The 14,159-nt window shown below is 37.2% G+C and overlaps 1 long non-coding RNA gene and 1 pseudogene across 1 annotated transcript; one reads left to right on the plus strand and one right to left on the minus strand.

Annotated features, from left to right (window-relative positions):
- On the plus strand, nt 1-3,973 carry LOC135273659 (uncharacterized). The gene is made up of 3 exons (XR_010341451.1): nt 1-71; nt 3,360-3,412; nt 3,937-3,973. It is a non-coding gene; the product is annotated as an uncharacterized LOC135273659 (long non-coding RNA).
- A 4,392-nt stretch (nt 3,974-8,365) lies between these two features.
- LOC135273658 (large ribosomal subunit protein eL43-like) lies at nt 8,366-8,722 on the minus strand (annotated as a pseudogene).
- Nucleotides 8,723-14,159: the final 5,437 nt, after the last annotated feature.

Genomic DNA, 14,159 nt, shown 5'->3' on the forward strand with positions numbered 1-14,159 from the left:
GATGTACAAAAACAGCTTTGACTGTTTTAAGAAAGTCTTGCATTATGAGGGCTTCTTCGGACTCTACCGGGGTGAGTAAGCAAATCCCAGATGCTGAAGTTAGTGATTTGATCTAACCAGCAGCAGATTTTAACTCACTAATTATGGAAACCAATATGTAGTATGCCTAGCCAGACTAGGGCTGTTTCTCTCTTTTTATTTTCTCTTTGCTCATTTCCCTTTTTACACTCTTTGTGGTGATTAGCAGTATTAATCTGCAAACAAGGTCTTCTTCTTTTTTTTTTTCTTTTGAGAGGAAGTTTCACTCTTGTTGCCCAGCCTGGAGTGCAATGGCGTGATCTCTGCCTACTGGGTTCAAGCGATTCTCCTGCCTCAGCCTCCCAAGTAGCTGGGATTACAGGCATGCGCCACCACGCCCGGCTAATTTTGTATTTTTAGTAGAGATGAAATTTCTCCACGTTGGTCAGGTTGGTCTCAAACTTCTGACCTCAGGTGATCCCCCTGCCTTGGCCTCCCAAAGTGCTGAGATTACAGGTGTGAGTCACCGCGCCTGGCCCAAGGTCTTCATTTCTTCTTCTTGCTATTTATATTTCTTGGTATCCAAATTCTGTGTTTGTCCCAACATGGGTATATGTCACCATGCTCCTACAAACCAAGACACGTATCTGCAGGTGAAATACAAGGATGTTAGCTAAGAAATATAGAGGGGCTTTTCTCAAAGAATTAAAGAAGAGAAAAACATCTCTTTTCTGTGGAAAAGAAGCTGGGCTACCACTCAAAAATGGGTTTACCTTCTATATACTTGTTTCAACTAAAATAAATATCAAATGTTTTTGTCTCTTTCAGGGATCATTTATAAATTTTTTCAAATGAGTCATCTGAAGGTTTTTTTTATTTTTTTAAATAGGAATACCCTTTGGTTCCAAGTCTAAATCTCGCTCGTTTTCCCCATTTAGCTCAGAGGTACACAGTCAAAACAGAGAGATTTTCTTCTGCAGGGAATGTTAGCAGCCACTCTAGACTAAGCATGGTGCAGTTGACATCAGAGGCAACAGCCCCATGGAGAATTCTCCCCGATTAATTTCTTAATCTCTTTGGGCGCCACTTGGGATTCTTTGAAAATACTCTCTACATGCTCAAGTCCAGGGCATTTGTGTAATTTACTGTACTTGTTTGTTTGCACACACAAGCTCATTAATCCCTAGCTTATTCTGAGCTCTGTTGAACTATTTGGCTTAGAACCTCTTCCTAAGAAAGACTGGGCCCGAACAAAGCTTTAGGCTCATGGACGGGAGAAAAAACACCTCTGGTTAGCATTATATACAGGTATTCAAGTAAAAAGTATAATGTTGGTACACTCGTAATTGAAGGAGAGGGTCACAAGGATGTTCATTTTTAGCATTGCATATAGAATAAGAAGAGAGAGTCATTCTGAAATCAAACCAGGCTCAAGTACCCTGCTCTTAAGAATGAATGTGATGATTTTTCCTCAAATATTCAGAACTGTAGCATCATCTCAGAATTCCACCTGTACAGCATGTACCCCGTGGAAAGGGGTATACATTATCCAGAATGCAGATCTGTCCACATGAATGCTTGTTCTAACTGATTAAGCCCTGCATATCCAGATTTTATTTAATGGGGAAACAAGGTTGAGTAGCATTAAAATTGTTTTTTTCCTTGATATCTTCAATATTTCTTTGTTGAATAATGACCTTTCTCCTCTTTAATATGCTTTTAAATTGCAAAGAAAATGTCCCCTATTAAAAGGAACCTAGATATTTACTGCATAGCTTAGCCTTCTCAATGAAAAGGTCTTACAGAAGATTTCATTCGAGAGAGATGTCATGTTAATTAAATGGACGCAATATAGCAAGTGGGAGAGGGGATTGTTGGTTTTATTCAGGATGTAAGCTCATAAAAGCAGTTCTTTAAATGAGAGACTTTTGTATTAGGGAGAAGATTGTAGGAGTCCTGTATGTGAGCACTATGATTATTGAGATTGTCATATATTGCTTGGAACTGGTGCATTATTCTGTCAGATGACTGACAAAACTGTTGACAGATTAGCTACATTTCTTTGCAGGCAACAATGATAAAATGACACAAATCAGTACTTTATTAAATTCCATGAGCCTTATTGAGGCAAGTTGTAAAACAAATATGCATGCTGACATGGTTCTATGAGAGTTAGATTAAAAGTAATAGAGCCTGATAATCATGAGGGTTAGAAAGTTAAGACTGCCATCTGCTGATTTCTTCCTTTAAATCAGTCTGCTACCCATGAATGGTGTGTGTGGATTTGTGTGTGTCACTGATAATTCACTCTGACTGACAGTAGCCTTACGTATGATTACTTGCTGGCTCTCAACTCATGGAAAATCACTCAGCGGTGTCCTCACAGCAGGCTTAAGATCAGCAGTCAGCAAGCAGGCAAACACACATGTACCTCCCCTTTGGCTGGATGATTTAAAGGATATAAAATGTTTATTTGTTAGCATCTTTAAAAAATGTATGCAAAAAAGTATGCTAACAATTTGGATAAGCTGTGAGCTTCAGAAAGCCAAGCCCAATAGATGTTATATTGTTTATTTTTTTCTTTTCTAGTATACAGCCATCCTGGGAAATTTAACTTCCTAAGGATTATGATTTCCTTTGTTTTGAGGGGATTCTTTTAAAATGTCTTAAACTTGACATATATTAGTAAATAATAATACAACAGGCGTATGTTTTTGCTTATAGGAGATATTCATTAAACAATACTTAAAACTGCATTTTTCTTTGCAGTTTTGGCTTCTTTTTAAATGAGTGAATATTTAATGCTGTGTTTCTCTGAAGAGAAGATTATGGGAGTTAGTATTCTATAATAACCAAGCCACTGTATGCCAGTATGTCGGTAGCATAGTTTGTGGCAAAATCTGGGTGGCAAAATCTGGATATACATAACAGCATGCTTTTCAGAGCTTTTGCAAGTATACAGTGTCTGTGTATGTTTATATGTTGTTGGTTGTAACAAGGGAGGGAATTTGGTTACATTGTTATTGGCAATGTTCCCAGAATAGAGAAGACCCATGGCTCCATTTCTTCCTTATGTATTTTTTGGGAGGTGTTGGTTAACTAGGCTTTAAAGGAAGCGTGCTTAAGAAAGGATTTATAACCTCAAGAAAACGTGACATTATACTGCATTTGTAAGTAATTATTAAATATATGCAGAGTTTTTAGGATAATCTTTTTCCCATTTTAGTGAAAACTCTAAAATGTTTGATGGGTAAATAATATGGGTGAAACACGTAGTTGTTGGGCTTGTGTATTCATGTCTGGTACATCTATATTGCTGATGATTCTGTCCCTTTACCTAGGTCTGATACCACAACTTATAGGGGTTGCTCCAGAAAAGGCCATTAAACTGACCGTAAGTTTGTTTTTAACTGAATTTGTGTCATTTGTTTAGATTACCATTAAGCCAGAAAACTAAAATCAAGGCTGGGTGTGGTAGCAAATGCCTATAATCCTAGGATTTTTGGTGGTAGGAGGATCACTTGAGGCCAGGAGTTCCAGACCAGTATAAGCACAGTAAGAACTCAGCTCTACCAAAAAAAAAAAAAAAAAAAAATTAGCCAAGTGTGATGCATGCCAGGAGGCTAATGCGGGAGGATTGCTTGAGTTCAGGAATTTGAGGCTATAGTGAGCTATGATCATACCACTGCACTCCAGCCTGAGCAACAGAGTTAGACCCTGTCTCAAAAACAAAACTAAAATTGATGCTGCCGAGACTGGCACGCTATCACGGAATTTGTAAAACTTTAATTTTACATATAAGCATTTGATAATTTTTAATATTATAAGACAAGTATTTTGCTGACTTGGAAAAGTAACAGTGTGCCAGTAGAGAAATGGTTAGGAATTTTGGTTAACCGATGTTGTCTTTCTAATTAGGTTAATGATTTTGTTCGGGACAAATTTACCAGAAGAGATGGCTCTGTTCCACTTCCAGCAGAAATCCTTGCAGAAGGCTGTGTAAGTATTAATCTTAGGCGTTTCTTGTGACAAATATATTCCTTTAACCTTTTTGCACAGATATGATAGATCTTTGAGTAGCATTTCCCTTGAACTCAAGGGATTCTAAGCAGGTTTTCTCAATGATCATATGGAATAATTTTTGAATTTTATTGTATAAGCTAACTGGTTTTGAGTATAGAAAAGAGGTAGTATTATAATCAGCTCTATCTCTTTGATGCTCCTAAAGCATTACTTTCCAGACTTTTTAAAGTCCTAATTCCTATTCCTTTTAAGAAATAGAGTACAGAAAATATAGTAGTGAATAGAATTACCACTCATAAATATTAACTGGAACTTTAAAACAAGTGTAAGATGGCTGATTAATTGGGCTCTTTTATTTTAGGTATAAGACTAAGTAAGCCATTGTTTAATTATAATTTTTCTTCTTTAGAGGACAGAGGGTATGGCAAACAATAGTGATGGAAACTACATTTTAGCTATTGACAAAAATTCTGAACCCAGAGACTCAGATTATATTTACTTAGAACACAAATGTTTCTGTCTTTAAAGTATACACATGGCATTGGATTTGGACCAATACATACTCTGTTTTCAGCTTGACTAATTTCATTGGTGGTATTTGTTTCATATTTGATAATATACAGTTTAAGACTTGTTTAGTCATTTTGTTCTTGGAAACATTAATAACTTCTAGTTGAATTGGCTGACAGTCTTGGCTAAAGCTTCCTCAGTTGCTTATGAAACCTGAGGTGATGAGGTCAGTGACTTTGGCAGCTTTTAATTCAGAGACACTGCCTCAGGGGTCAGAGAGAGAGAGAGAGAGGTTGCTCCAGGTTCTCCTTGATATGTGTCATTGTGGCACATACCTGAGTCCTCACCTTTCTGCAGAGTTCTTTGGAAGAGGTGGATTGCTGTGTGGGTGTGTGTGCCTGTATGCATGCCCCAGCACATTCTCAGGAAGGAAATATCTTTGGCTAACATTTCTTTTTTAATGAAGGGTAAACAGTGGACATAGAATACAGCTTTTGCTTAGGTGGATCACCAAAAATTAAGTTTCTCTTTTTCCTTTGCTCCAATTAGATCCCGTAATTGGTTCTTATCTAGAGAGAGAAGCTTTGCCAATCATAAATATTCTTTTTCTTGGTGGTTTTAAGTTCCCATTAGGTTAAGAAGCTTTCTAACTCATTTTTATAACAGCACATGCATACCTTTGCCAGAAATCTTCTAAGTCATGCTCTTTCTGTACCATGTAGCTAATTATTTGTTTCCATTTGCAGTATCCAGGTTTTTGGCCATGAAGCTGATGTGTTCCCATGTCTGACATGTGACCTAAGTGGTTTAACCACATGTCAGACATGGGAACAGGTGGTTAAACCAAAATAAGATATTTAGTTCCTTTGTTATTCCTAGCTACAGACTCTCTTTATAAGTTTGAACTTTGGGAATTTCTTTTGAAGTCTGGGGTGCCTTGAGGGTTGTGCTGACACTCTAAATCTTTCTTAATCATGACTCATTTCTGGAGGCTTTGATGGATTGTCTAGTGAGAAATTGACAGCATGAAAAATAGTCAGGTTGGACTCTAGGCAGAGTGATAAGGTTGTCTGCAATTTTTCATCTCAAACGTTTTCTGCTTCCCACTTTGTTCTAAATCTCTTCTTTCAGGGGAGGAAAAAAAAGAGGAATTATTGAGTTTCTACTGACAAATTCAGTTATACTATGGTGTAAGTGATTGTTAAAGTACAATTCGCTGTTTCTTCCCAAAGTCTATAAATTTCAACAGAGAATAAAGTCTTAAAAAGGATGAGTCTCTATAGAATATCAGGCTCTGTAGGACATAGGTTATACCATTTCCTAAACGATACCCAACAAACAGCCACCAGATTAACACGTGAAGAGTCGCTGCCTATGACCCTGACCCTGAGTCCTCACCATCCTGAGTATGGTGGTGGTGATACGATGTACAGTGTCCTTGTGGGGTTTTGGCTGAGTGCTATCAGTGTCACTAGTGAGAAGAATGTTGCTGTTCTTCCAAAAATTACCCAATTTTAAAGATGCACCTAATGCATTAACCTAATGCAGTTAATTAGGAAGAAATGGCTCAAACTGAGTTCTAGGCCTTTTTCCCAGAGGAAGGATTAGCTAGGACCTAAGCCTCAAGTTCCCTGTAGATGAGAGGGAAATTTTATTGCCATGGAAATGACAATATTCCCCTTTAGGAGAAATGGTATCTGTTGACTAGATCATGAAGTGACTGGGAAGTGAAAATCTCTAGTCCTTGGGCATTATATATTTTGTCGTTATGGTATGTTTTGTTTTATGATCTGTTTTTAAAGGCATGTGATTTTTGTTTTTGTTTGTTTTTTATTTGTTGTTCTTCTTTTTTAAGACAGGATCTCATTCTTTTGCCCAGGCTGGAGTGGAGTGGCATGTTCTCAGCTCACTGCAGCGTTGACCTCCTGGGCTCAAGGGCTCCTCCCATCTTTCAGCCTCCCCAGTAGCTGGGACCACAGGTGCATGCCACCATACTCTGCTGATTTTTGTATTTTTTGTAGAGCTGGTGTTCCACCATGTTGCCCAGGCTGGTCTTGAACTCCTGGGCTCAAGCAACCCTCCTGCCTTGGCTTCCTGAAGTTTTGGGATTACAGGTATGAGCCACCAGACTGGTCAAGGCCTGTGATTTTTGATATATGCAAAAGAATACAAACAATATAAGTATCAAATAATAATAAACTAAGCATTCATACTTCTAGCACCCAACTTAACTAAAACGTTACTACTATTATTGACACTGATTATTGCTTTTGCTATAGCTCTAATCTGCTAGATTGCTAATGAGCAGTAGATTCTTTTCTTACTGGGCTGAACATTTTATAGGGATTATCTCATTATTATTCCCAACTAGAGTTGAAAAAGCTAAAACCTCAGTGAAATCCAACACTTAGTAAATGTCAAAATTGTGGTTCAAACCACTTCTATCTCCAAGTCCATATTCTTTCACACTTGATATAGTTTTCATTTATTCATTCTTTCATGTATTCATTTATTTATTGAATACCTGCTATGTTTCATGCAAATTTTAAAAGTAACAGCTTTAGGCAGGGTGTGGTGCTCACGCTTGTAACCCCAGTACTTTGGGAGGTCGAGGCGGGTGGATCACCTGAGGTCAGGAGTTTGAGACCAGCCTGGCCAATACAGTGAAACCTCACCTCTACTTCAAATACAGAAAAATTAGCTGGTCATAGTGGTGCGTGCCTGTAGTCTCAGCTACTCAGGAGGCTCAGGTAGGAGAATTGCCTGAACCCAGGAGGCAGAGGTTGCACTGAGCTGAGATCGTGCCACTGCATTCCAGCCTGGGCAACAGAGTGAGAGTCTGTCTCAAATAAAAAACAAAAAAACAGAAAAAAATAACAGCTTTATTGAGATACACTTAACACACCATGCAATTCCCCCATTTAGTACGTATAATTCAGTGTTTTGTTGTGAAACCATCACCACAATCAATTTTAGAACATTTTTATCAACACAGAAAGAAATCCGGTATCTTTAGCTATCACTTCTCTTGTCTTTTTTTTTTTTTTCCATTTTACTCACTGTGGCTCAGATTTTTTCTTTCTTTTTCTTAAATCTTATATTTTTCTATTAGCTCTCACTTCTCAATTTTCCCACCATATCCCTAAGTCCTAGACAACTGTGTTGCCCAGGCAGGAGTGCAGTGGTGTGATCAAGGCTCACAGCAACCTTGAACTGCCAGCTCAAGTGATCCTCCCACCTCAGCTTCCCCAGTAGCTAGAATTACAGATGTGTGCCACTGCACTCAGCTAATTTTTAATTTTTTCATAAAGACAGGGTCTCACTTGCCCAGTCTGGTCTTGAGCTCTTGGCCTCAAGCAGTCCTGCCTCAGCCTCCCAAAGGACTAGAGTTATATGTATGAGCCACTGCACTTGGCAGGTAGGCAGCTATTAATGTACTTTCTGTTTTTATAAATTCACCAGTTTTGAATATTTACATAAATGGAGGCTGGGCGTGGTGGCTCACGCCTATAATCCCAGAACTTTGGGAGGCCAAGGTGGGTAGATCACTTCAGGTCATGAGTTTGAGACCACTTGGCCAACATGGTAAAACCTCATCTTTACAAAAAAATACAAAAATTAGCTGGTTATGGTGACAGGTGCTTTTAATCCCAGCTACTCTGGAGGTTTAAGCAGGAGAATCACTTGAACCTGGGAGGCAGAAGTTGCAGTGAGTCAAGATCACTCCCACTGCACTCTGGCCTAGGCAACAGAGAGAGGCTCTGTCTCAAAATAAGTACATAAATAAATAAATAAGGAATCATGATATGTGGCCTTTTTTTTTTTTTTTTTTTTTTACATAAATTAACCCATTTATTATAAGCCAGTGATGTCTCAAAGAGTAGAGGAGCGTCTACTGGTCTTTCAATTTCTTCAGTCTTCTGATGGCGGACTTTACCATGACAGCAGAAGTGGTATTGTATGTCCAGGCACCGCCAGCCACTGTCTTCATGCAGGAACCACAGTGCCAGATCCCCACAGCTCGTCTCTTCATCTTGGTTTTGCCACAGAAAGAGCAAGTGTACTTGGCATGCTGACTGATTTCAATTTTCTTCACCATTTTCCGGAGGGAGGCCCCATAGCGGGTCCCATATTTACCGACGATCCCAACCTTCTAGTTACGTTTGGCCATGTTGCTGGTCCGAGCCGAAAGAGGATATGTGGCCTTTTGTAAAGCATGACATTGTGCCTAACTTTTTTCACTTAGTGTGTTTTCAATGTTCATCCATGTTGTAGCATGTATCAGTATGTAATTTTTATTGCTGAACGTATGGCTATACTACAGTTTGTTTATTCATTCATTAGTTGATAAACATTTGAGTTGTTTCTTCCTTCTGGCTGTTATGAATAATGCTGCTATGAACATTGATGTATAAGGTTTTGTGTGGACATGTTTGCATTTCTCTTGGGTATATACCTATGAGTGGAATTGGTGGGTCATATGGCAACTCTAATCAGCATTTTCAGGACTGCCAGACTGTTTTTTAAAGTGGCTACATCTTGTTCCATCCCTATTAGTAGTGTGACGGTTCTGACTTCTCTACATCTTTGCTTGTGTGTGTGCATGTATTTTTGTTGTTGTTGTTTTTTAATATCAGCAGAGTCTCACTATGTTGCCCAATCTGAGAGTGCAGTAGCTATCCACAGGTATGAATATAGCATGCTACAACCTCGAACTCCTGGCCTCAAGTGATCTTCCTGCTCCATCCTCCTGAGTAGCTAGGACTACAAGCGTGTGCCATCATGCATGGCTACTTTCCACATCTTTGACAACACTTCTTATTTTCTGTCTTTTTACTGTAGCCATCCTACGGGTGAAAAGTGATACCTTCGTGCAGTCTAATGACTGACAATTTTGAGCATCTTTTTGTGTGCATCTTGTATATCTTCTTTGAAAAAATGTCTAGTCAGAATTTTTGCCCGTTTTTTAATTGGATTGTCTTTTGTGTTACAGAGTTCTTTATATACTCTAGATATGAGTCCCTTTTAACATATTTTTTACTCTCTTGATTATATCTTTTGAAGAATTGGACTTTACTGAAGTTCATTTAATCTATTTTTTCTTTTGTTTGTGCTTTTGGTGTTATATCTAAAAAATCATTAATCCAAGACCATAAAGTTATATACCTCTTTTTTTCTAATATATAGAAATTGACTTTGTATGTATGTGTCTTTTTTTTCTTTTCAGAGTTTTATAGTTTTAGCTTTTATATCTAGGTCTTTTCCAATTTTTAAACCTAAGTTTTGCTGTTGTTTTTTTCTTTTTTGCCTTGAACAGAGAGAGTTATTACTAAATGTCTGTTTTATTTTTGATTGCTAATGTTTTGGTATATTTACTTCTAGTGTTTTCATATACATGTGTACATGCTCTTATGCATAGATGTGTGTACACATGCATGCACACACACACACACTTTTTAAAACCCGATGGAAGTTTGGTTGACTCTGACTTCCTGTTTGGAAATGCAAGCAATTCTCACTTACTACAGGAAGGAGGGAGTCACAATGGAATGTCTTATTTTAGAAGTAGAATATAACCTTTGGGAATAGTAGTATAGACAGATTATGTATTTTCAGATTTTTAAATCTCATTGTGAATATTAACCAAACTTTTGTTTTATATTTATATCAAAATCTTCTAAAAAAATACTTACTAGATCAGAATTTATGATAACTTAGGTGTGCTAGCCCAACATGTTTTTTGTTTGTTTGTTTGTTTGTTTCTAGTATCTATAAATTGAACACTACTTTAAATTACCTGACCTTGGCTAGGCATGGTGGCTCACAACTGTAACCCCCTCAACTTTGGGAGGCTGAGGTGGGAAGATGGCTTGAGCCCAGGAGTTCAAGACCAGCTGTGCAACATAGTGGGGCCCCCCCTACATATAATAATAATAATACATAATAATTTTTTTAAATTGCTTGATGTTTTTTAGATGGAGATGGGATAAGAGTATATTTGTGGGTATACTGTGCTCAGTAAATATGAATGCTGAGTGTTGTATGAGTGTTAAATATGTAGCAGTAGGTTTTAAATAATTTTTCCCATTGTTCTTGTAGGTAAATCACTCTTATCATATGTTTATTTTTCTATTAGGAAACCTCTTTACACACACACACACACACACACACACACTCACACGCTCCTTGACTTACAATGGGGTTACATTGTAATAAACCCATCATGAATTGGAAATTTTTAGGTCAACAATGTACTTAATAGACCTAACCTACTGAATGTCATAGCTAAAACATGCTGAGAACACTTACGTTAGCCTAAAATTGGGCAAAATCATAAAGCACAAAGTCTGTTTTATAATACAGTATTGGATATCACATGTAATTTATCGAATACTGTACTGAATGTGAAAAACAGAAAGGTCGTATGGGTACTCGAAGTATTGTTTCTACTGAATCAAGCATATTGCTTTTGCACCATTGTAAAGTCAAAAAATCATAAGTCGTATCATTGTTGCGGACCACCTGTATATATATGTTTATACATAATACGTATATGTACAAACATGTTTATTAGAAGACACAAATATAATTGCATGTTTGATTATAATATCTGTTGTGGGCAAAAATAAGACCTTAATGTCAACCTAGAATTTTCAAAGTACATTATTATACATTATTGTCACCCTCTATAAAATAGGTAGATGGAAAACAGCAGTTCAAAATGGCTAACTCTCTTACCTCAAATTACACAGCTAATATATGCTGGAGGTTTCAAGTATTCTGATTTTTTTAGACTAAGTCCTTTTATTCTGTAATGTCCTCTTGGGGGAATCAAATCATTGATTTGTGTCAAAATAAATCTAGATGACCCCATTCAACTTTATAGTGACCGTCTTGCTTGTTTCCTTCCTTTCTTCCTTTAATAATTATATGAATTTGACATACTTATATGTATTTGGTTCTTTACTTAGGTATAATTAACATTTTTAAAAGTAAAAGATTTTAGGTATAGCTCAATGAGTTTTGACAATTGTTTACACCCATGTAACCACCTAAGATAATAAACATTTCACCCCAGAAAATTCATTCATGCCTTTTTCCAGTCAATCCCTTCTCCTTTACCCCATGCAACCACACTTTTGATTTCTGTCACAGATTTTATTTGTTCTTGGATTCCATGTAAATGGAGTGTAGAGAATGCATTCTTTGATGGCTGGCTTCTTTTGCTTAATATGTTTTCAGAGAGTCATCCTTGTGTGGGTATCAGGTTTGTGTTTGTTTTTAATTTTGCTGAGTATTATTTCATTGTACGAATTTACCACAATTTGTTTATCCGTTCTTCTGTTGATGGATGTTTGGGTTGCTTTCTATTACAAATAAGGTTGCTATAAACATTCTTGTACAAATCTTTTTGTCAGCCTGTGCTTTCATTTTTGTTGAGTGAGCATCTAAGAGTAGAATAGAGTCGATGTATGTTCAATTTAAAATAAACTGCCAGCTCTTAGAAGTGGATAGACCATTTTATAGTGTCCTCAGCAGTGTACAAATATTCCAGTTGCTCCATATCCTCACTAATGTTTGATATCTGTAGCACTTTTTATAGTAATCATCCTAGGTATGTGAAATAGTATCTTATGAATTAAATTTGCATTTCCCTGATTCCTAAAGATGTTGATCATCTTTTCATGTGTTTATTGGTTATTTGTATATCTTTGTGTGTGTGTGGTGTGTGTGTGAAGTATCTTTTCAAGTCTTTTGCCTACATTTTATTAGGTTTCATATTTATTACTATTTGTAGAAGTTAATTTATATGTCATGGATACAGCCCTTTGTCAGATAGATGTGTTGTGAATATTTTTTGCCAGTCTGTGATGTGCTTATTGCTTTTATTAATGATGTTTGTAGTGGTTTTTAAAGAAAAATTGATTATGTAGTTTTTTGGACAGATCCAGAAACCTAAGTGAGAATAAATTTAAATATCTTTCCAAATTAACAAAGCAGAATATAAAAAATCTAAATGGACTAACCTATATGTACCTTCTAATAGTCTCTTTAGTAAGTACCTGTTTTTTATTTTTAATTGTTAAACTCAAATCAGAGATCAGTGATAAACTTACCTAGCTGACTGCATTACATCTTTCAGAGAGTATATAGTCCTGAGTGGATGGAAGTCATGAAACTCAAAACTTAACTTATCGCTCAGCAAAGGGCTGATGTCACCCCCTCATGTTGCAGGTGAACTTCGACAGCCCTATGTGAACACTATTTCTGGAGGACACATTGCTTCCCTTTGTGTCTTTCTTTCAGTGTGCATAGCGCTCTTGCATGAGTCAGTGCACAAGACTTCTGTGAGGCAGATAGAGCAGTTGTGGGAATGGAGTGGTTATGCTGAATGCAAAATCCATGACAATCTAGGTCAATAGTCTTCCAAACCTAGAATCTTTCAACTCTCCCATGCTTCATCCCTTCAGCTTAAGCATGTGTGTGCACACACTGCACATATACACACCCTCCCTTCATATTGGTAAAGCAGAAAGCCCACTTGTTAGGTGGAGCATTTACTAATCCTGGGGGCCAAGATCTGTAACTAGCCAGCTCCTTATGATGAAGAATTCTATGTCTACCTCAGCAAGCTGAGGTTGCACATCTCTAAAGAGTAGTTTGGAAACAGCTCTTCCACCTCCCATCCCCAGGAATCAGTGTAGTCCAACTTTAGGCCTACATACTTATGTGAACACATATATATGCGTACAAGTTAAAAATCCTTATATATTTATGTCAGAAGTGACTTATGATAGGTACACAGGGATTTTCACTCTTGCTGTCTTAGTTCATTGTGACTGCTATTAAAAAATACCTTCGACTGAGTAATTTATAAACAACAGAAATTTATTGCTTACAGTTCTGGAGGCTGGAAGTTCAAGATAATGTAGCAGCAGGTTCAGTGGTGAGGGAGAGCTTGCTTTCTGCTTCCAAGATGGCACCTTGCTGTGTCCTCACATGGTAGAAGAGACAAGGCAGCTGCCTTCAACCTCATTTATAAGGGCACTAATCCCATTCAGGAGGGCAGAACCATCATGACTTAATCACTTCCCAAGAGGCCCTGCTACTTCGAACATATGAATTGTGGGGAAACACCAACATTCAGATCATAGCACTTCCCTTACCCTAGTAAGGAGTATATATAGTGTTAATTCATAACACCCTGGCATATCTCATCACTTGGCAATGAGCACATTGCAATTTATTTCTTTTAAACTGTCACTATCCTATTTTGGAAAGAACCATAGCATTTCCTATTGCTTTACAAAAATATGAATGGTTGGTGGTATGCAAGACTAAGTCACTGTCTGTTCCTGTTCCTCTTGAGTCAGTCCTATTGACAACTAGTTCTGTGACTTTTATTGTTTGTCTGGTTACTTTAAATGCACATATTGTGTTCATCTGGAGCTGATGTGACCTTAAATAAATTGAAGTTAGATTTTCATCAGTCTCTATAAGGGAAGACTTTATAATCAGTTGCTTAGATTGGACATTTTGTGGTTGGAGGGAAATTATTTCAATCTATAGGAGACAACAGATCAAAGAAAGAAATAAACAAAGGATTT

The sequence above is a fragment of the Aotus nancymaae genome, unplaced genomic scaffold (genome assembly GCF_030222135.1).
Source record: "Aotus nancymaae isolate 86718 unplaced genomic scaffold, 86718_ANA_hifiasm-v0.15.2.pri h1tg000008l, whole genome shotgun sequence".
NCBI lineage: Eukaryota > Metazoa > Chordata > Mammalia > Primates > Aotidae > Aotus > Aotus nancymaae.